This window comes from Catharus ustulatus, chromosome 18 (genome assembly GCF_009819885.2).
Source record: "Catharus ustulatus isolate bCatUst1 chromosome 18, bCatUst1.pri.v2, whole genome shotgun sequence".
Classification (NCBI taxonomy): Eukaryota; Metazoa; Chordata; class Aves; order Passeriformes; family Turdidae; genus Catharus; species Catharus ustulatus.
The window spans coordinates 14,097,811-14,120,618 of NC_046238.1; the positions used below are offsets into that span (position 1 = coordinate 14,097,811).

The window sequence follows — 22,808 nt, forward strand, 5'->3', positions numbered from 1 at the left end:
AAGCAGCCCCAAATCCACCCAAAAATGGCCCAAAATTAATCCAAAAATCATCCAAAAATTCATCCAAATCCGTGCAAAATTCACCCAAAATTCACCCAAAAATGGCCCAAAATTAATCCAGAAATGTCCCCAAATTGTCACGAAATTATCCCAAAAATTCATCAAAATCCATCCAAAAATTGAACCAAACAAAGAGAGGAATGAAGTCCAAAAATCCGTGGGGCAGGAATGGGATCAGAATCTATGGGGCAGGAACTGGGAATTTTTCGAGAATTTTTGAATGATTTTTGGGGATTTGGGGGAAATTTTTAGGGAATTTTTTGGGAAAAATTTGGTGAATTTTGGGAATTTTTGGGGATTTTTTAGGGAATTTTTTGGGATTTTTTTTTGGGAAAAATTTGGGAATTTGTGGAGACTTTTTGGGGATTTTTTGGAATTTTTGTGGAATTTTTAGAGATTTTTTTTTTGCATTTTTATGGGATTTTTTTTAATTTTGGGGGGAATTGTACAGATTTTTTAGGGATTTTTTGGGAAATTTTTTTGGATTTTTTGGGGAATTTTTTGAAATTTTTTTGAGATTTTTTTAGCATTTTTGGGAACTTTTTGGGGATTTTTTGGGGGATTTTTTTGGTAATTTTTGGGGAATTTTGGGGATTTTGGGGAATTTTGGGGATTTTGGGGAATTTTGGGGGATTTTTTTGGGATTTTTTGGGATTTTTTTGGAATTTTTTCGGTATATTTTTTGGATTTTTTGGGAACCTTTGGGGGATTTTTTGGGATTTTTGAGGATTTTTTTGAGAATTTTTTGGGAGAATTTTGGGTGATTTTTGGGGGATTTTGGGGGGATTTTTGGGGGATTTTTTTGGATTTTTTTATTTTTTTGGAATTTTTTTTAGATTTTTTGGGATTTTTTTGGATTTTTTTGGAATTTTTGGGGGATTTTTTTGGAAATTTTTTGGATTTTTTTGAGAATTTTTTTGAATTTTTATGGGGCAGGAAAGGGATCAGAATCTATGGGGCAGAATCTATAAGACAGGAATAGAGTCCAAACATCTGTGGGGCAGGGAATGGGGTCAATGTGTGGGGCAGAGAATCTGTGGGGCAGGGATGGATTGAGAATCTATGGGGCAGGAATTGGGTCAGAATCTATGGGGCAGAGAATCTATGGGGCAGAGAAATCTATGGGGCAGGAATGGGGTCAGAATCTATGAGGCAGAGAATCTATGGGGCAGAATCTATGGGGCAGAGAAATCTGTGGGGCACGAATGGGATCAGAATCTATGGGGCAGGGAATCTATGGGGCAGAACTGACAAGGAACATCACATACCAAGTCAAGTTAATAATCTCTAAGATTAATTTATACAGGTTCAATGGGCACCAAACCTATCATCTGAAACACTTACCATTGCTGACATCTGATTTATCCAGGACTCCTCTTTGAAGCACAGGCATGCCATTTCATCCAGCTGCTGCCAAAGAGCACGAATTGCAGTCTGCCTGATGAACAAAAAACACACACTGGTTACACAGCCTGTAGTGCAATCACTGCTTGTAATCACAGCTGGCCTCAACAAACCTTCAATCCGAGCAATACCCAGAGGAAGCCTTGCTGTCCTGTATCCCTGGCACTCAGGAAAGGCACACCAGTGCTCCGTGAAGTGCAGTGGACTGCAGTGGTTTGGGTTTCAGGATGAACTGGGTGACTGAGAGCTGCTTACAGCGGAGTGACCACAGCCCTTCCTTAGCTCAGCCAGCACACAGCTGCTTTGCACTGTAGGAGAATCAAGGAGCACAGCAATCATCTAATGAATTGGTGAAGTGGCTCATAACCATGAGTCTGTAAGTAATTTCAGTGAGAACCAGGCCAGGCAGGAATGCAGTGCTGCTGTTGGTTTCTCTGAGCAAGTTTCACTGACCAACAATGCGTTTTCAGTCAAGGGAATGCAGTCCAGTCCTGGAGCTGAAAATGGCAGCTCAGAGTATTCAGAAGCTTTATATCTACACCTTCAGTGACTGCCCAGCTGCTTTTGCAGTTTCTGTTTTCATTGATGGAACAAATATAACCTGATCCTTGACGGAAGGTTTTGATATATATTTTAGGCACTTTGCAGCTTATAGTAAGCCAATTAATTACTGAGAATTGCAGTGTGTATTATAATATTTATTCCTCTAGCATTATCCTAGAAGCTGTAATAGAATAATTGGCTTCCTGTGAGATTTTAAAATATCACTAAATAACAAGCAAGCGTATATTTTAAAGATAATTACTATAAATTATGATTAATCTTATGATTATTTAAAATATCAATTAACCATTGGTTTTTGAAGTACATGCGAGTATGACATACAAATTAAAGTAAATGTATCACATGTCCAGAATTTCTAAGCTTCACTACAAACTTCATGATGAGCAAGACTTACTGTGCCTTTTCTAGGGCTTCCCTCTTCTGTTTCCCCATCTCTGATGCAGCAGTTGGAGAGCTGCTGCTGGACATGTGTGACAGGCACTTCGCATTTGCTATTGGCTTATCTTTGGTTGCAAATCCTGCATCTGCAGCAAAAGTCTCTTGTGCAAAAATACTCTGCTTTAACTTGGTTTTTAGCAACCCTGTTTCCTCACTGCCAAACAATGACTTGGAAGGGTCTTCAGAATGGGTGAGGTCCTCATTCCTCAGTCCTGGCTTGGGATGCAGCAGCAGCAGGCTGCTCTTTTCAGGTATTTCAGCATTTATTTGCTCAGCACGGTGCCCTTGACTTGAGTTAGAATTCTATTCAACACAACAAACAAAACAAAGAAAACACTTCAAAAAAGGTTCTTATCTGCTGTAAGAAAGATAATCTAGTCACTGCTGCCAGAAATTACCACATTAGCCACCTGAATGCAAAAAGGTGGAAAGTAAAACATGCATTTCTTCAAAACATCTACAAAGCAGCAACATCCTTATTAACAGGAGCCCCATAAATGGGAAATAATTTAAGACCCATGACAAAGGTTTTCCCTGATGCTCTTGTGGCAAACTAGTACCTAAATGAAGTAGTAGTGATAAAATATTTCATTAAAATTTTGTTGCATTTGAATTATTGTTACTGCTACAAGTAACAATTCTACTCTTAGCAGTTTGTTAGGGGCAGCTGGTGTGAGTGCTCATTCATCTGTTGTAGATTAAATACAGCCAATAAACCAAGTTTGTTGTTCCATAACCATTTTTTTTAGAGATTCCTGCTTCTTACACAGTGATTTGCTCTTGTTGTGCTCCCATTGTTCCATCAATGGTGGGGTGATTCTCTAAAATGGATCCCTGGAATTACCAGGTTTAGAACACTCAAACAAAGCAACCATGTCTTACATTGAGAATTCCAAAGCTGGGGATGCAAAATATTCTTCTGCATGACTTTGCTGTTGTGCAGTGCTCCAGTTTCTCACACACACCTTCAGCTATCAGCAATGACACTGAAAGTGATACCAGTTCCCATGGGCAGGCATGAGAGGTCTGTGCAGGGCTGCTGCTTTGTTATTTTCCAACTTGTGACCGTGATTTTGATTCACCCGATGAGAGGATTGTTTCAAGGAAACAAATTGCATTTAAGGAAACAACTTACACTCATTTCAAGGGTAAAATAAAGCAAGCAAGCAAACAAAATGCTTACATCATGATTGTGTTGATTGTTAAAGTCCAAGGTTTTTTTCTCAAGCTCCTGGATTTTCTTTCTCAGATCTTCACTGGTGTCCATTTCTGGCTGATTTCTGTCCTGAGGCAACAGCTGTCCTTCTGTATCACTGCCTGATCTGAAAAATGTGTTTTCAAAACACATGAGTATTCCTGTAAAGTTCCAATGTTTCTTTCCTTCAATTACCCAAGCATGGGCCCAGAGTTTTCAACATTCACATAAGTAAAATTACTTGGAGCAGTTTTTGGCTACTATTGCTCTTTGAAGATTACCAAAGTTGATTTAAGCATAACGTGTTCATCATTATTTTTCAGTATGTTTTTGATAATGAACTTCCATCATTTTTGATAATTAACTTCCAGGAGGCTTAAAAACATCATTCCAATCATGTCAGTTAAAATAACTGGCCAGCTTTTTGTCTCCACAGTAAGTCTCATTTTTTAACACGAGTTACCTTCTCAAAATCATCTCTGTCATGAACCAAATGCATCAATGTGGAAAAAAACTCTCTTTTACAGACTTTGTCTTCAGAGATCCACACACTCAAACTACAGACATGAACTGATCACAAATACTACACAAACTAAAGGTGCAGTCCTCCAAACTGCCCTGTTTTATCTTAATTTCCACTACTATTCCAGCTATTAACAAAATCTACCTGGAAATGAGCAGAATTAGCCCTCAAGCAACCCAAGCAGTAATAAAAGAGTCAAAACCAAGTTTTTAAATATGAAGTGAAAAATTTAAGCATAGAATATAAAAAGATATACATACACACACACATAAATATGTGCACAAACACATATATACATACACATATGTCTATTCAAATCACTTTTATTAACTAGTTAAATAACTTTAAGTAAAATTATTATTCAAACTGGACATCGTTGAAGTTATTTGAAATTCAGTGTTCACATTATTTGATATATGTTGATTTTCACATTATTTTAAGTACATGAGAAAGACTGCAATAATAGCTTTCTCCACACAAAACTGCAAGAGTTTATGGGCAATAAATGTGAAATATGCTGATAAAAGAAATAGGATTAAATTAAGCACCAAACTGGTAGTATACAATACAGAAATGGAAATGATAAAGTACCGTACCTTTGTCTACATGAAGTATTTTTTACAGAAATGGCACTGTTCAGACATTGAATTAATAGATCTTTCTAAATCAAAAATGACCACTTTACTTCTACATTTGTGTACAGGCACAATAAACATTTGTCATGACTAAAAATTTACCTAATGACATATGTTTTCTCACTTTGTTTTGGTTTTTTTGACTGTCAAGAAAGACACAAATACCATCAAGGGAGGGATTTAACTTAGATTAAATCTTGCCTTTAAAAACCTTATTACTATTAAAGGATAAAATTTCAGGTTTTTAGCTGCAGACAAATATTTAAATATTTAAAGACAAAAATTATATGACAGCACAAAAAGTAGCAAATGATGGATGCTATGGAAATGAAAAATGTGTATTAGAGCATTAAAACAGAGATTATATTACATACTGGGAAAAAAGGCATCAGACACCTTTTTGAAATTGCATTTTATGAACAGCTTCTGAACTCACAAAGTAATTGGTGGAAACTTACAGATCTATATCAGAAAACCCCAATTTTTTTTCCTTAGTATAGAACCAAAAACCCTAAACCAACAAAGCCAAACAAAGAAAAAAACCCCAGCCAACCAGTGACAGAAGTGCTGAACTATTATTATGTTAACCACTTCGTTTTGGTTGCCTACTTAAACATTTCCACATTAAATGGAAACCAGCCTTAAGAATTTTTGTTTCTGTCACACTTTCATTAATTATCACAGCATGGCAAACAAATGCAGTACTTTATGAAAACCTGATACTACTGCTTGGAGATTTTTCCTTTCAACTTCTTGTAACAACTAGAAGCACTACAACCATAAAGCTCTCAGAAGATTCAAAGAAAAAAGCACACAAAAGTGTGGAAAGTTTCAAAGCATGCACAATTTGCAGTCTAAGACAATTCAGAGGATGGCTTCTACTTCCATTTTCATCTATTACTAGTTCATCAACACTTGGTTTGAACTAAAACGTTTTTTACCAACTGCAGTTTTTATCTAAGACACCATTGATAGCAGGACTTTCAGAATCTTCAAGAAAGCACATGAGCAGGTGAAATAGCTCTTGATTTCTACACTGCAGAAGGTGTTTTGTGGTTCAAAACCTCAATTCTCAGTGTTCACTTCACAAGTCTGCTGGTTGCAGTCAACATGGACCATGGCAGAAAAGCGGCTTCTCACCAGCTGGCAGGAAATGCAGAGTCATTTTGCAACAGAGAGAATTGTTCTTTCCCTGACTCCCTAGTGCTGTAATTTTGCTAAACTTCTGCAGCAGAAGGAGCAGACTGCAGTCTGATTTTCTAACCAAAGTCCGTATGCAATATTCCTCTGTGAAAATAGCTATCAACACCTTTCTAGCACACAAAGGGATAAATTCAAAAAGCATGCTATTTCACCTAGGGAAAAAAAAAATTCCAGTGCCATGGAGCAGCCTGTGGGAGTTCCATAATTAACCAAACGATCAGAGGAAACTTTTGCTTGGGGAATTCTGTTTGATGTGTCATTAAAAACTTGTGTCAGCGCAGGACACTGAAAGGACACTGTATTTTCTGGTAATAACTGCAGCCAAGTGGTGATTTCATTGAATATACTCACTCTGGTGAAGCACACTGTAAATGGTATTTCCTTTTCTTTTCTTTTATTCTCAACTTCAGCAACTTTCCATTTGCAGTATATATTTATCAAAATTTGTAAATTAAAAAAAAATTTACATGAACGTTCATAGAGCAAAACTTGATTGCATGCCAGATCTTTTACTTAATTATTAGGAAAATGAAAACAGAAAGCAGTGTAGCTGATTAGCATTGCTGAAGTGTTGAGGTTAGCAGTAAAAACGTGGATGTCTCATTTCACTCTCAATGCCTATGGTTTGCACCATGAAAAACTGTTCAGAGATTCACTTTTCATACCATGTATTGCTCAGTTTATCTCACTCACTAACACAAGAGTATTTTCTTTATCTAGACATACATGGAATCTGTAGTCCAAGTATTGAAATCACTCATTTTGAGGAAAGCCTTCCCATGGCAAATTACTGCATGCATGAGACAGAAAAAAGCCAACAAATTTCAGCTAATCCTTGGTGTTTCACCACCAGGACTTCCTTCCCCCACAGAACACTAAAATCTTATTGCCTGTTGGCTTTTTCTACAGCATTTGAGGCAAAATCTCTTGCTGAAAAGCTGCAACTTTATTCCTGCTTTGGGCAGGAACTGTAGGCAGGTCCAGTGTCTGTTCAGGTCAGACTTCTCTCTTTCCCTCAGCTTTAATCCAGGACCACGATTTTAAAAATTTAACAGGAAAGCAGTGCAGCTGCATGAAACAATTGTAGAGTACTCCCTAAATCTCTGTGAACTAATTAAGGAAATTTATCTTGTTATATATTTAATATATAAAATTCAGATAATCAATAACAGTCTTATTAAAAAATTACCCTTATCACCCCAAGGTTTATTATAATTACTAACAGGTTCATTTTAAAATGGTGTAACAGGTGTACAAAATAGGCTCCCATAATTACAGTACTCACCTAAAATACATTTAAACTTGAGCAACTACAGGAATTGCATTTGTCTCACCAGTAAACTGATGAAAAATCCTCTATGTGAACTATATAAATACAGACAGCCATTCATACCCAATATCTGAGACTTTTAGGCACTTTCTCTGCCACCACAACTGTGTTGACAGTTTTTATTTGGTTTGGTATTTTTTTTTCTTTATGTAGAGCTAAGGATCAAAACCAGAGAAAGAACAGATAACTTACAAAAAATAAATAAAAAGACAAAAAAAGAAGCTTCTTCTTTATGAGGTTAAAACCAAGACACGCTCATAAATTAATCTCTCCACCCACCCAGAGCAGAGCCACAGACAAAACTGAGGGCACACATCTCCCTCAGATTTGTTGTAATAAAAGGTAAATAAATACAGGTGGAACTGGGGGGGAGGCAGGGAAGTTGTGATGGACACTGTAAAACAAGTGAAGGTTGCTCGAGGCTGCAAACAAATATTTTTTGCTCAGCAAAATCAAGTACTGCCACAGAATTAACCAGGATTAGAACTGCAAGAGCAACAGAGAACAGCACAACACAGCTGCTAACATGACATCATGGACCCAAGACCAAGGGAAATGCTGAGGCAACTTTCCCATTACTCTTGCAAAAGCATTTTTAGCATTGAAACATGAAAAATGCAGCAGGAACGAGCCCATTAGTTAGAAGACAAACTGCAGAGCAGTGAGAGCCTTTCCTGCTCTGTCCTTGGCATCTCAAAGGCTTTACAGCACTCAGTTCTGCCTTTCTGCAGGGATAGGGCACAGGGACAGCAAAACGTTCTCTGAGCTGCAAACCCATGGGCTGTTCTTAATTGCACTGACATGGCATCGACCTGCAAGTGCTACTTCAAAACCAAAAATCTTTCTCTGTCCATCATAGTTTTCTTCAAATTCTTCAAATTTCAGACTGAATTGTAAAACACAGTCATTCACCTGTGCAGAGCCCCTTGCAGGTGTCCTTGCCTTCACTCTCTCCACAGCATCCCACACAGACTCGGTGACTGCAACTGGAAATTACAGCTCCACATGAGATAAAGGGAGTTTTTATCAACATTTTTGGGTGCAGAATTGTATGGTCTTTCACTTCCTACAGAGCCTTTTCCATAACACTTTTCACTCCTGAGTTCCTCTATCACTTCTCTGTTCCTCTATCAGGGACACAATTTGCTTATAAAAACATCTCTCATGACTGATGTCAGGCAGAACAGAATTTGAATCTGACCTAATCTTGCCAATGATGATTAATCCTTTGAAAAACAAACAAACAAACAACAACCCACAACTGCTTGTTTTTATTAACTACATTTAAGTTTTAATGGATGTAGCGCAGAAGGCGTTTTCCCTTTGGAAATGAGCAAATCAGTTTGACACTTTGTCATGCGAAATCTCACTTCTAAAGAAATCCAAAACAACCCGAATTGGGAGCATTAGCACACAGACCCCAGGCTGGCTGAGGATGTACACTCACAGCAAATGGACCCTGACTGATCTTTTCCCAAATCCTCAAACCATGTCACTCCACAGGCCCGGCCAGACCCACAGACATTTTTAACCACTGCCCGCTCGCCCAGCGCCAGCCCCGCTCGGGCCGCGGTGTGGGGCGGGCGGTGTGTTCCCTCAGCGCCGGAATCGCCATCCTGCGAGCTACACAGGGACCTCAGAGGTCATTTTATTCGGCCTACTGAAAGATAGGGACCTACCCAGCCGGTGGTGGAGGAGTGAAATCGCCTTTTGAAACGACTGAATGCTTCGGTCCCGCCATGAGGGGCTGAGCCCCGTCAGGAGCACATTGACAGAGCAACAAATGTCATGAGCTCCTCTCCAGAACTGCTACGGGAAGGGAGAGCGGGGTGACTTCTGCACCTAAATATATCTAGTATATTTAAGGTACTTACTGTGCAAGAAGTGTTGCTTCTTTTTTTGCTTTATATTTCCTATTCGAACATGCGGTCGCTGCTTGGCTCGGCCTTTGCCGGCGGCGGGCCCGTCTTTGGGCCGGGACGGGGAGGAACGTTCCAGCACCTTCTCAGAGAAGGCACCTTTCCACGTGGCTACTAAAGCCCGTGCTCCTGAGGGCCGGCCATGGCACCCCATAGAGCTTTTCCCCATGGCCGTGAGGTGTGGGGGTGCTGAGGGTGCTGTCCCCAGGCAGGCACTGTGGGGTTGCTGTGTGCTGGGCGTGCCCCAGCCCGGGCTGTGGGGGTGCCGAGTGCCCCGCAGGATCTGTGGGTGTCCCGCAGGATCTGTGGGTGCCCCGTGTGTGGTTGGGAGCTGCCCGGGCCGCCAGGAGGAGAAGCAGCGGCGCTGCCGCCTGAGGAGGCGCAGGCGGGAATCGGAGATGGCGCTTGAGCTCCAGGCGGGCCTGCACAAGGGGGACCCCGGCAGCGGGAACTCGGTGCCCGTTGCGGGAGCTCCCAGGGTGCGGGGGTGTCTGAGGGGAGCTGGGGCTGTGCAGAGCTGCTGCTGGGGCTCAGGTGCTGCATGGTGCTCCTTCCTGGTGCATCAGTGAGCTGAGCCTGCAGCAGGTCTCAGGAACTTGTCCCAGACACTGTAAGCTGATGTGGTGCCGAGGGAGATGATGGCAGCTCCACCTCAGAGATGTGGGGACACCAAGTGGGCAGAGGGACTGCGTGGGTTTGGGATGGCCATGGGCTGTTGGCACTGAAATCCTGCATTGCAGGGACACAGGGATGCTGGGGAAGGTGTCCTGAAGCAGGCTGGGGGTCTCCTGGTGGTGTCAAGGCCCTGGCAGTCCCCAAGATTGCTTGCAGGGCTGGGGAGCTGTTCTCAGGACAGGGCTCAGTGGGGACCGTGAGTCCCAGTGCAGCCTGGTGAGCCCAGTGGCCCTGAGATGGAGACCTGGCCACAGAGCCCCATTGGAGACCAAGTGGCGACTGCTGCATCCCCAAGAAGTGACACCGGCTGGTGCCAGAGCTCGTCTGTCACCTCCAGGTGGGAGGGGATGTGTCCTTGCTGAGGCCCTGGATGGGCAGAGAGATGGAGTCATGCGAAAGGACAAGGGTACCCTTGGCAAGATCCTCCATCAGGTGCCATTGTGCAGTTTGTTCCAGCTATTTTTTCTATCACATTTTTCTTTTTTCCTTAATTTTTATTTTCACCTCAGAGACAGCCAAGTACAGCACTGTTGCGCAGAAACACTTAATTAGCCCTGGTTTGCACAGCTTCAGCAACTGGGGTGGCCAGAGTGCCCCTTCCTGCATTTGGAAATGAGCTTGCCAGGTGCTGCTGACCCTGCGGGACCAGCTGGGCAGGGCTGGGCCCCACTGGTGCCCCACGGCCCCTCTGAGGCGGCCGCCCCGGGGGAAGCGACTCCCAGGGATGACTCTGAGGAGCTGCCAGTGGGAGTGGGAGCTTCCCCAGCCTGTGACATTCAGTCCATTCATGCTCTGGGAATGGCTTTTGGTCACAATGTGTGGACTTCTCATCGTTCCCTGTTTATACCAGGGTCAGAAAATATATAAGGGAAATTAAACCAGGAGCAGTAATTTTTTTAGTATTGGGAGTAGACATTATTTTATTGCCAACTTTGGTGCATAGTAGAGAACTTCAGCCACATACATGCCACTTTCAAAGCTTTTCCCCTTTCTGATACAGTTTTAGTAAACAAAGAAATTCCTGTCCATATCATTCTCCTGATAAATTAATTAGTAGTCTATCTTGTAATATATATTGATATCCCCTTTCTCATGCTAATAAGTTCATATTTTTTTATCTCTTTATAATGTTTTTCTCAGACTAGTTGCTTTGAACTCTGAGACTGAAGTGTCTTCACAAGTTTGTTTTTTGTCCTCTGTACACTCCAACATGTTCTTGGAGGGCTAGGAAGTCTAGATTCCAGGTGTCCAGCCTTTTACAGCCTCAGGCCTTGTTCCTTGAAGGTTATCAGGGTTAGTTGAGCAAGACAAAAATTTTTGGGGACCTAACAATCCAACTCTGACAATGGATTGCCAAAAGACACCCAGCTACCTACTGTCTAAGGTGGAAAATGACAATGGTTAACATGAATACACTGCTTATGATTAATATACTGCTTAAAAAATTAATTACAAAGGTAATTAAATTCATTAACCAGGAGAAAATGTAGGCTAAACAAGCAGTGAAAAGCTGCATAAGTAATCCAAGCTGATGGGTTTGCACCTGATGGGATTTGTTCCCATTCTTCTATAAAATGCACAGGTGCTCCTAGAGCAGACTCATTCATTAAGGTGATGTAAAAGGATGTGAAGTTCAGGTGACTCCCTGTTCCCCTTCATGTCCAGTCCCTGTCCTGAGCTCTGCCAGTACTGATGATTGAAACAGAAATATTAGTGGAATTGTGTTGAGGCAGCACTAATGCAAATGACAGTGGACAGGGGTGAAGGATGAACAGTCTCACAAGCAAAATATTGAGGGATTTCTAAAAGACTGTTGAATATTGCTTTTACAGATCTTTGCAAGTGAACTCCTATTACAATAAAAGTTCAGGCAAATTTCAGATGAGTTTTGTAACTCCATGGTCAGCCAATTTTGTCTTCAGAACAATGCAGTTGGATGGCAATAGGTTGTTTTTGTTAAAAAATATGCTCATGCCCATAGACATTGTAGTGATTTTTGAGCTTCAATGTGGCACATTCTGTACTAAATGGTGAGTTCAGCCAAGCAACCCAAATTTTGTTACATGTGACTAGCCTAGGATAAACTTTCCATTTCACACCTAAGAAAATAATTGCATCTAGAGCTGAGGAAAAGAGAAAGGGTTTTGGTGCCTGTTACAGTCAAAATTCCCCTTTTGCAGTTGAAATTCTTCTTGGCTCTCACTCCAGCATGTGCTTCCTCAGTACCAAATAAATCCCAGCCTTGGGTGCTGCCCCGACTTTGTGATCTTTTTGGGAACTGCTCTCGCCTGGTTTGTCAGCTGAGCTCTGGCCAGTTCAGTTGTGCTCAGGCACTTGATTTCAAGGGAAGCCCGTGCCTATAAATTCCAGCAATTGGGAAAGGATGACTTGCTACTTGAACACTTGGCTGCATTGGAGGCCAAGTGACGGTCGCTGTCTCAGGGCAGTTTTGCAGCCGGCTGCTGTCAGAGGGAGAATTGTGTCAGAGCAGCTGTTTTTAGTGATGGGACAGCAAAACTTTTCAAATAGAGCTCTTGTTTAAAATTAAGGGCCTGGTGAATCACCAGGAATGGAGTGTTGGCTGAAGGTTTCACAGAACATTTCTTTTTTCCTTTTAGCCAAATGCCAGTGAGGCGTCACACATTGGAAGTGTGCAGGTTGCCAAATTGTATAACCCACTTGGAGGTATGGTTGCTTTTCATATTTTGCTCAATGCCTGTAAGATTTTCAACTTGGTAATTTTCTTTTGTAGCATATTTTTGGGACAGGGACTGTGTTCAGAGGTCTCAGTTGTAGGTGGTTGGCCGTCAGATAAGCCTTGCAATCTCTTGTCACTGCATTCAGCCATTGGCCTGTTTTCCTCTTGGAAAGCCTGCCAGTCCTTCCTTCTTACCATACTGCTTGACAGGTTGGAATTGTGAGCATTGAAGTCATGGTTTGGATTACCTAATGCACTTAAGTTTGCTGGCTTGGTAGCTAATGTGTTGGTTTTGCAATTGGATTTTGTAGTACCTAGGTACTGTGCTTATCCATTAAACTTCTTTGGAAATTGACCAAAAAATGTACTTGAGGAAGTCCCATGTAGAATTTCATAGGGCCAATATGGAAAACTTTGCTTGAATTTTATCTTGGTCATTAGAAGTTACTGTTGCCACAATACTGTTTTGGGTTCTTTTCAAGGAAAGTGAAAGGAAAATAATGATCTTACCCACGGCCTTCATAACTGTTCACAAAGCACAATGTGCTTAGGTGGTGCCATTTGTCACTGACCTGTTCTGAGTACTGTTTCCCCAAGGAGCCTGGCTCCAGGCAGACATGAAGTGGATATTCCCCTCACTCAGTGGTGAGCTGAACTAGGCACAGCTGCCCTGAGAAAAAGGGGCTCTCAGCTGGCTGTGCTGCAGTCACTGCCTGCAGGGACATCCCTGCCACTGCAAGTGCAGCTCTTGCTCTGCCTTAGCTGAGTGCAGAGCATTCTAAGGCAGCAGCATCGAGGTGTTTTGGGGAGACAAACCTAAACTCATAAAATTCTCATTGAGGATTTTCTGTTTTGCATGTGAATGATGATTTGTTTGATTCTTGGACATAGGTCGTAAGGGAATATTTAATATTCTGTGACTGGGGTCTGAGGACTGGCAGTAGTGAGACAGTTGTGGAAGTTGGGGCCACTTTTGCTTTGGGCTGGCACTGAGAAGCTCAGGTGAGACAGGTCTGGTTGCTGGTAGGGTACAGGGTGCCCTTGCAACATGCTCCATGCAGTACCAGTTAGGGATTGGGCTTTGTCACAGAATCAGAGAATATGCTGAACATGCTTGGAAGGGATCCACAAGGATGTGTAAGTCCAGCTCTCTCCCCATGAATCCCACCATGTCCCTGTGGACCTTGCCCAAATGCTTCCCGAGCTCTGGTGGACTTGGTGCCGTGAGAAGTCTTGTGGGGAGCCTGTCCCAATGCCTGACCAGCCTCTGGGTGAAGAACTCTTTCCTGATTTTCATGTTAATGCTTGGTTATGGTTTCAGGTAATGTTTTTCAGAAGTCATGCAGGGGTATGGTTTTAGGAGGTGTTTTCCTTGAATGCTGTGGGAAGTTTCTGTATCTACATTGGATGTAACTTCTCAAAACATTAATAGTGCCTTCAGTCAACAACTGACGAGCTTTCAGTGCTGTAAATAATTGAACTGTGTGATGTTTGTGCAATTAGGTTTGCAGGCAAATGTCAGAGAGGCATGGTCCAAGGAACAGGAAGTGGAGAAAGGCATTAAAAATTTGACCTACATTGAAAGGCTGAAGGAGCGTGCCAAGAAAGGTCAGTCTCTGTGTGTCTGATGGAAGGGACAAAGCTCCCAGATTTCTCACCAATACTCATGAAGTCTCCATCAGCTACCAAGCACGAGTTCCTGGTTTCAAAACAGTGCCTGGTGTGTCATATCCCCTCCCTCGACCTGCTGGCCACACTTCTCCTGATGCAGCCCAGGACACGGTTGCCTTTCTGGGCTGCCAGCACACGTTGCCAGCTCATGCCCAGCCTCTCATCCACCAGAACCCCCAAATCCTCCCCACCTTCATCCCCCAGCCTGCCTTGGTGCCCAGGGCATGTCCCAACCCCAAAGATGCAGCACTTTGCATTTGTCCTTGTTAAATCTGAAGAGGCTCCCAGGGCCCTACTTCCCAAGGTTCTCCATGTCCCTCTGGATGGCATCTCATGCCTCTGGTGCTGCTGGCAACCTTGCTGAGGGTGCCCTTAATCCCACTGTCCATGTCATGCTTGACATAGCTCAATGCTTGAGCTTACAAACTGGGAAAATCATATAAAAGAGCCATGCATAAGAAGAATTTTTCACAAAAACCTCCCTCCAGTATCACTCCAGTACCAGTTTTTTAAATTATTGTTTCTTCCTAATTATTTTCTTTTTGGATTCTTACTGATCTATAAATGCTGAACAAATGGAGTTTCAACAGTCTTGGGTACATGCTTTTGAATCAACTTCCTTGCCTTCTCTCAACCCCCCATTTGACAATTCTTTTTCTGTTTTTCCTCTCCTGAAGTTAAAATACCAGAGCTCAGGAAAGCTCCACAGAGCACTCCAGATCCTGTGCCTGAGAGGAAGAGAACGATGCCCACGAACCCTGCAAAATTCTTCCCGAGACTTTGCAGTTCTGTTTCTCAATGCCCAGTCAGGGACAGGGTGATTCATTTACTGGCTCTGAAGAATTACAAGCAGCCAGAGCTCCTTGCCCGCTTGCAGAGAGAGGGAGTTGTGGAAAAGGACAAGGAATCCCTTGGAAAGATCCTTCAGGAGGTGAGATCCTGGAGTTGGTGCTGGCAGTGCTGACTCTTGGCTGTCTTACTTCAGGGTTTCAATTAGAAACTAATGAGAGGCTTAGGAAATGCTCCTTGCTAAGGTTTTACCATAAACTTTTACCCAGTTTCCCCCCAGCTGCAAGTCCATGTGAGGACAGAAAAAAGACCTTCAAAAGTTTTGGGGCATTGTTGATGTTTTGCTGGAATAGCTGGCAAAGACAAACCCTTTGTAATGTTGTTGCTTCTCATGCCCTATTTCAGCCTCTCTCTTTTCCTTGCACTGTTTAACTGCTTCATGGAGTAACTTTGGAGGGTGAAATTCTCAATTGGGTGAAACAGTTTGTTGTGGTACTTAAAATTTCCTGAGAAAAATATCTGAGGAGGCAAATTTAGTAACTGCATAGGGCAGTATTTCATTAGAATGGAGTAGGTGCCTCTCAGTGGTACTTGGCTTCTGCTGGGATCTGTGGAGATTGCCTTGCAGGGAAGGGTGTTCCAGGCAAATCCTACATGATAGAGGTGGTGGCTGAACTTTGAGCACATGGTTTCTTTGCTGTCATGTGGATTGAATCATCACCTTCCTTGGCACTTATTATTATTCAGTAGCTTTTCCAGTTCTCCTTTTAGTTCCACTGGTATTTCTTTATCACAGCCATTCATACAATTCACACTGATTGAAGGATGCAGTGGCTCTTTCCTTCCTTTTTAAATATTCCCTGTCCACAAAGGCTGTTGCTGAATTATGTAAGCATTAACATATTTCCTCTTTAGCTAGGAAAAGAGTGTTTTGGAAGTTAGTCCAGGGAGGGAAATTCAACATGGATGCAGTTTCAGTTAATCTCACAATGATTTTAAGAACTCCTTCCCTGAACCTGTGAGGTTTGTTGCAGTGTTTGCCCAGGGCAGTGGCAGGGTTTTTTCACCCTGAAGACATTCACAATTTAATGAGAGCCATGGTCTGCCATCCCAATGCATGTAGCCCATTTATACTTCAAGTTCATGATAAGATTTCAATGCTCAGCTCCTTAGAGGGTAAAAGGTGAAAAAATTGTCTCCTTTCCCTTTATTCTTGTCAATGTTTAAGGAGATTTTGAAAGTGTAGTTTCTTGTTTGTAGCATAAACTGCCTCAAGGTTTGCATTCTGAAAGGGCTGTGTGAACAGCACTACGTCCTGAAAACTATTATTCACATTTTTCTTAACTTCATAGAGAGGTGGTGTCGTTTTTTTGCTATATATGAACAACTGGTAGCCTGAGCTTGTGGAGATCTGACATGCACAGCTTTCCTTCTTGTCCAACACAGCCTTAGTTCTGCTTTTAAGAAGTGAATTCCTGATTCTGGGTATCTTTGGTACTTTTAAATTCTTGAAGTGCAGCTCTAGCTAGATGATCACCTACAATTGTACCATAGGAAGCTGTAGTTTCCTCTGAGCAGGCACTTGAGAAAGAAAAGCAGTTCTGTTTGAGGAGACAAATGCCAACATCCTGTGGTGCTTCATGGGATGATGAAAACATGCCCTGTTCCAGGCCCAGGCTGTGCTCTGCCATGGCAATGTAGCTGGGGGAAGCAAGAGGGCAGTAGGTGTCCTCCTGAGGGTGGAAAAATATGGATTTGTCCATTGAGATGGTTTTCTTCAGGTGCTACTCAAAAGAAAAGGAAAGAGAAAGGAAAAACCTGGCCTCTCCATGTATTTCAAATGGTGAAGACTGAGAGTTCTGGCATAGTGTACTATGACTCTCAAAGCTGCCATAAAGACCAAAAAACCTGGATACCTAGTGCAGGGAGAGGTTTTCATAATCCACATTTCCTCCATGCTTGCAGCAGTTTGGGATTTACTTACATCCAAATTTCTACAGCCCAAATGGACCACACTTGTATAAAATTGTTGCCTCTTACATGACAGCTGCTTTGTTCTTCCCATCAAACAAAAGTCCTGGAAAACTGGTGCACGATTTTCTCTTCAGCTTTGCTTTAGCTTTGCACTCCCAGTTTCAAATCTGTAGTCTACATTTAGGTGTAATGAACATTTCTGTTTTAAATGTCTGCCTGTAGGTAGCCAACCTGGATGCAAATGAGAATTCTTTCAGTCTGAAAGAACATTTCTTTAAAGACATCCAGGAAGATTGGCCTGGCTACAGTGAAAGTGAAAGGCAGATGTTGGAAGTGACCCTTTTCCAGTAAGTTCAGTCAGGACAACAACCATTTCAGAAAACCCTCTGGGAAATGAAGGTCTGTTGTCCCTGTGAGGAAGAAACCATGTTGATATTTTTGCCTTGCAACCTGAGTTGTTGGACTCTCCTTACAGAAAAACAGCTCCACCTCAGAATGCCACCAACACCAGCCAGTCATCATCTCTGGGACCTTCTGAGAGAGATACTCCACTGAGAACTGCTCAGGTATTTTGTCAAGTTTTTAAACCTTTTTTTTGCATATATTACATTTTATCCCACTTGCTTTTGGTGTCAAAGCTGTGATATGAAGCAGTAGTGTTGTCTTTCTGTCATAAAAACCTGCAGCGTGTACTTCTAATGGCATTCCTGCATGCTTTTCAAGGTACTTCTGTAACACACTGAATGCTTTTCAAAGCCTGCAACAAGCCTGCACACATGACTTGTTTCTCATGGTGCATAGGAAGCTCTGCTAAGGACAAGATGTGTACGTGGTTTTGGTACCTGGCTGTGTCTGTGAAGGCTCTTGATGATCTGGAAGCTCTAGTACCTAAAACATGCAGGGACATCCCAGTGCTACTGTTTGAATAGAAATCTTAGGGAAGTCTAGAAGAAGGACAAATTACAGTAGTGATGCATTAGTAGGAATCTTGTTTCTCTGCCCTAGGCAGCATTTAGGCCCCATTTTGATTCAGGGTATCCCATGTGTGAGGAGGGGACTCTGAATCACCAGGGAATACCTCTGACTTGTCAGGGTTAAAATCAAGAGGGGGCCTGTTTTCTTACCACTACGAGAGAGCAAGGCAAACCTCTTGAAAGAAGCTTGGCAAACACTGCAGAAAAGGTATCTTTTATACACCTTAAAGAAGTCTCTTTAAATAGAGGATGGAGGACAGAGCTCTGTTTTTCCCTGGCTCTGTTCCAGCCAGAGCAGGAAATGCTGCAGGCCCCAGCAACCTCTTCCCACCTGCCTCCGTGCCCACAGGATTTCTGTCAGCAGGCTGGCACAGAGCCGGGTCTGGCTCTCCTGCTCTGAGCTGCTGATGTGCATGGATGGGAGCAGTGGGTGCTCCGTGGGGAAGAGGCTCAGGGTGATCCAGGGTTTGCTCTGGAGAACAGCAGCAATGACACCTGCAGCCAGGCTGGGGCTGCTCTCTGCTGTTCTCATCCCTGCTCTGGACACGCTGTGATCAGCACCGGCGGCTTCTGGGGCTGCTCTGGTGAATGGAGTGGGTGTGTGACAGCAAGAGCTGAGTGTCCTCCTGGTGTGCCTAAGCAGAAACAGGGAGCCAGATAAAGCTAACCTGAGCTCCCCATTTTGGGCAAGCCTTTGATAGAGCTGCTGAAGGCAGTGTCTTTCTCCCAAAGCCTTTTAGCTACAGAGTTGGAGTAGGACTGGCTGAATAGTCAGGTGAGAAAGTAGGAATGAAATAGGGAACATATTTAGCTGCAGCACCTCCTTGTTTGACAGGCTGTTTTAGGGAAGAAAGGTGTGTTTCCAACCATTGCCAGTTCAGAAATGCTGCTTTTTCAGAATGGGAGCAAAACTAATTCTGATCATCTTTGCAGAAACGGCTTCTGGCTTCTGATTTTATCAATCCTGGGATGAGCAAGAAGCAGAGGATTGACCAACAGCCCAGTGATGTCCAGCCAGCAGCTGGTGGCCACTCTCCTTCATCCTTGCTCCTGCTCTTCCACATCCTGTTCAACTTTGAACCTGCCTCCAAGAGTCAGCTCCATTTCCACCTCCACCCCTGAGGTACCAAAAAAAGATACAATTCAGACTCCTGGAATCCCAGTGCCTGCCAGGGTGCAGGGGAAGACTCCAAGGTCCAAAGGTGAGAAAACAGAATTTGTCAGGGTGTAAAAAAAATCCCATCCTTTGAATTTTGATAAAATACTTGCCATGAGCAAAGCCAAAGAGATGAGCAGAGAGTTCAGGACCCAGGCAGAACAGGAGTCACACAATCAAAGAGCAAAGGGTACTAAACTGATGGACCAGTTTTAGATATGCTTCCATTTCATTTTTTACCTGATATCTGTATGGTTTTTTAGTCATATCCAGGCTCTCATCCCCTAGCACTTCCAAGTCCTCCCCACTTTCATGCCCCAGCCTGTCTTTGTGCCAGGGGCTGTCTCAAACCAAAAGATTCAGAACTTTGCTCTTGCCCTTGTTGAATCTGATGAGGTTCCCAGGGCCCCACTTCCTGAGCTTGTCCTGGTCCCTCTGGATGGCATCCCATGCCTCTGGCACTGGCACACTTGCTGAGGGTGCACTTCATCCCACTGTCCATGTCATTCTTGACATAGCTCATTGCTTGAGCTTACAAAGTGGGGAAATCATATAAAAGCACCATGCATATAAAGAATTTTTCACCAAAAACCTCCTATCCAGTATCATCTTTACCACCTTTAATGACTGTTTCTTTTCAATGCTTTACTGTCTGGATTCTTACAGATCTGTAAATGACAAAGAAAGAGAGGTTCAACTGTCTTGCTACATACTTTTGAATCAACATCCGTGCTTTCCCAAATCTCCAGTTTGAAGTATTTTTTTCTGTTTTTCCCTCACTTCAGGAGAAAAAGCAGAGGTCAGAGGAGCCCAAGGAAACAATTCAGGTTCTGTGCCTGAGAAGAAGAGGATGATGTCTGTGAGACTTGCAGACATTGACTGGAGTGGTTGTGCTGCTGTTTATGGCCGACCCTACAGGGACAGGGTGATTCATTTACTTGCTCTGAGGGATTACAGTAATTTCACGAATACAAGCCGCACCAATTTGACCAAAATTTTGGTGGAAACCCGGAAGTGCGGCTAATATTCCGGGGCGGCTAATCTATTAACAAAATTCTAAAAGCTGCCAACACGGAAGTGAGAGCCCGCGGCAGCCCCAAGCCAAGCTGGAGCCCGGCCGGCCCCGGCAGAGGTGGGAAAGCCTGGCAGAGGCGGGGCCAGCAGTGTGGGGGGCGGGCGGCAGAGCCTGAGCCAGCAGGGCGGGGCAGGGAGGGCGGCAGAGCCTGAGCCAGCATGGCGGGGGAGCCCGGGAGAACTGGGGCTAGCAGTGCAGGGGAGCATGGCAGAAGCAGGAAGGCCGGCGGGTGGGGCTGCCTGGCAGCGGGGGAAGCCCAGCAGAATCGGGGCCAGCAGCGTGGGGGAGCCCGGCGGTGCGGGGGCCTGCAGTGCCGGCAAGGGCGAGGAAACGCGGCGGCGGTGCAGACGGGAGGGGGCGGCCGGCGAGCCTGGTGGCGGCGGCGGCAGCCCTGCCGGCGGGGCGAGCGAAAGCGGCGCTCGCGAAAGCGGCGCTCGCGAAAGCGGCGCTCGGCGAGCGAAAGCGCCGCTCACGAAAGCGGCGCTCGGCGAGCGAAAGCGCCGCTCGCGAAAGCTCCGCTCGCGAAAGCGGCGCGGGGCGGGCGCGGCGCTCGCGAGGCGCGGCGCAGGGCGAGCGAAAGCGGCAGCGGGGCGAGCGAAAGCGGCAGCGGGGCGGGCGTCGAGCCCGGCGGCGGCAGCCCTGCCAGCCAGGTGAGCGAACGCGGCAGTGGGGCGGTGCTGACGGGAGAGGGGGGCCAGCGAGCCCGGCGGCGGCGGCAGCAACACCCGGCCAGCCCCGCCGAGCCGTGGCGCTGAGCTGGGCCACCCGGCCCCGTCGGCAACCATGAGCGGGCCGAGCCTTCCTGGCCCCGCCCCGAGCCAGTAAAGCCCGCTATGCCGCGATCCTGTTACTAATTGGCCAATTTGTGAAAGCTGCGCACGGATTCTCGCGACGAACGAAAGTGCGGCTAATATTCGGGGTGCGGCTTATCTATTGACAAAGACAGCAACATTGTCGAGGCACCGGGGGTGCGGCTTATACTTGCTCTGAGGGATTACAAGGAGCCAGAGTTACTGGCCTGCCTGCAGAGAGATGGAGTCAGGCAGAAGGACAAGGATTCCCTTGGAAAGATCCTTCAGCAGGTGAGATCATGGAGCTTGTGCCAGCAATTCTTCCAGCATGCTATTCTGCTGGAAGTTCATAACTTTACTACTTCCTCACCTGTTTAAATTAGAGACTTTTCCAATACTCCTTTGAGTTCAGTTCCACTGATATTTTATTCTCACAACCATTCATAGGATGAACACCCACTGAAAGATGCAGTAGCTCTTTCCTTTCTTTTTTAATATTTTCTGTCCACATAGGCTGTAGTTGAATTATGCAAGCATTAATATATCAAGTAAGAATATTTCCTCTTTAGCTAGGAAAACAGTGTTTGGAAACTTAGTCCAGAGAGCCAAATTCAACATGGATACAGGTGTGGTTGATCCCACATTGACATTTAAGAACTCATTCCTTGGACCTGTGGCGTTAGATGCTCTTCTTGCCCAGGGCAGTGCCAGGGCTTTTTCACCCAGACGACACAAATTCACAATTCAATGAGCCATATTCTGCCATCCCACCTTAAGTAACACCTTTAGATTTCAAGTTTATTATAAAATTTCCAAGATCAGCTTCTTAGAAAGTAAAGGGTGAAAACACTTTCTCCTGTTCCATTGCAAAGTTTAGGGAGATTTCCCTGGAGGCAATTTCCTGTATGAGGTGTGAAGTGCTTCAAGGTACTGGTTTGTATTCTGACAGGGCTGTGTGAGCAGCACTCCAGCTGAAATGCCTTGCTCAGGCTTTTCTGGACATCAGAGCAAGTGGGGTTTTTCCTGTATAAATCTGGAAAGGGCAGCCTGAGCTTGCTGAGATCTGGTACAAAGGCACTTGCTTCCCTTCCAACATAACCTTAGTTCTGCTTTTGAGACATGAATTCCTGATTCTGGGTATCTTTGTTACTTTTATAGTTTTTTAAAGTTGGGAGGAGACAGACATCAGCACAGATCTGAATTAGCAGTGTTTATCATGTTTTCAAGGAGAAAAGTCAAAGTTGTGACAGATGATGGTGGTGTTGATGAGTTATCCAGTGTGTTGTAGGGAAAAAAATGGATGGAGACTTTTCCTGTGGGCTTTTCTATGGAACTCTGAGCAGGTGTCAGGTGATGAAGTCTAAACTAGAACATTTGATAGTTCATAGTCCTGAGGTTTTACTATCCTCATTTTGCCTTCTAGAGTAGACCTTTGTATTTGTCTTGAGGAACATATGAACCTCACTGATTTTCAAAGGAACACAGCAAGCCATGTGCATGGTCTTCTCATGGCAGTACTTTTCTGGAATGAACCCTGGCTCTGCCACATGAAGAGGGACTCTGGGCCTGACCACCTCTCCTTACACATTGTAGCACTGTGAGAAACAACATTCCCTTTTAAAGAGTTCAAAGGTGTATTAAAAACATTAACAAAAAACAACAAAAGGACTGAATTATGAATAAAGGAGAGCCCCCTGGGTGCTGGTGACAGTAACAAGCCTTCTCTCCTCCCAG

At 44.1% G+C, this 22,808-nt stretch overlaps 1 long non-coding RNA gene across 1 annotated transcript; it reads left to right on the forward strand.

Moving 5' to 3' along the window:
* Positions 1 to 12,506: 12,506 nt before the first annotated feature.
* On the forward strand, positions 12,507 to 19,021 carry LOC117004911. The gene is made up of 5 exons (XR_004419700.1): positions 12,507 to 12,631; positions 14,148 to 14,252; positions 14,993 to 15,246; positions 17,554 to 17,644; positions 18,986 to 19,021. It is a non-coding gene; the product is annotated as an uncharacterized LOC117004911 (long non-coding RNA).
* Positions 19,022 to 22,808: the final 3,787 nt, after the last annotated feature.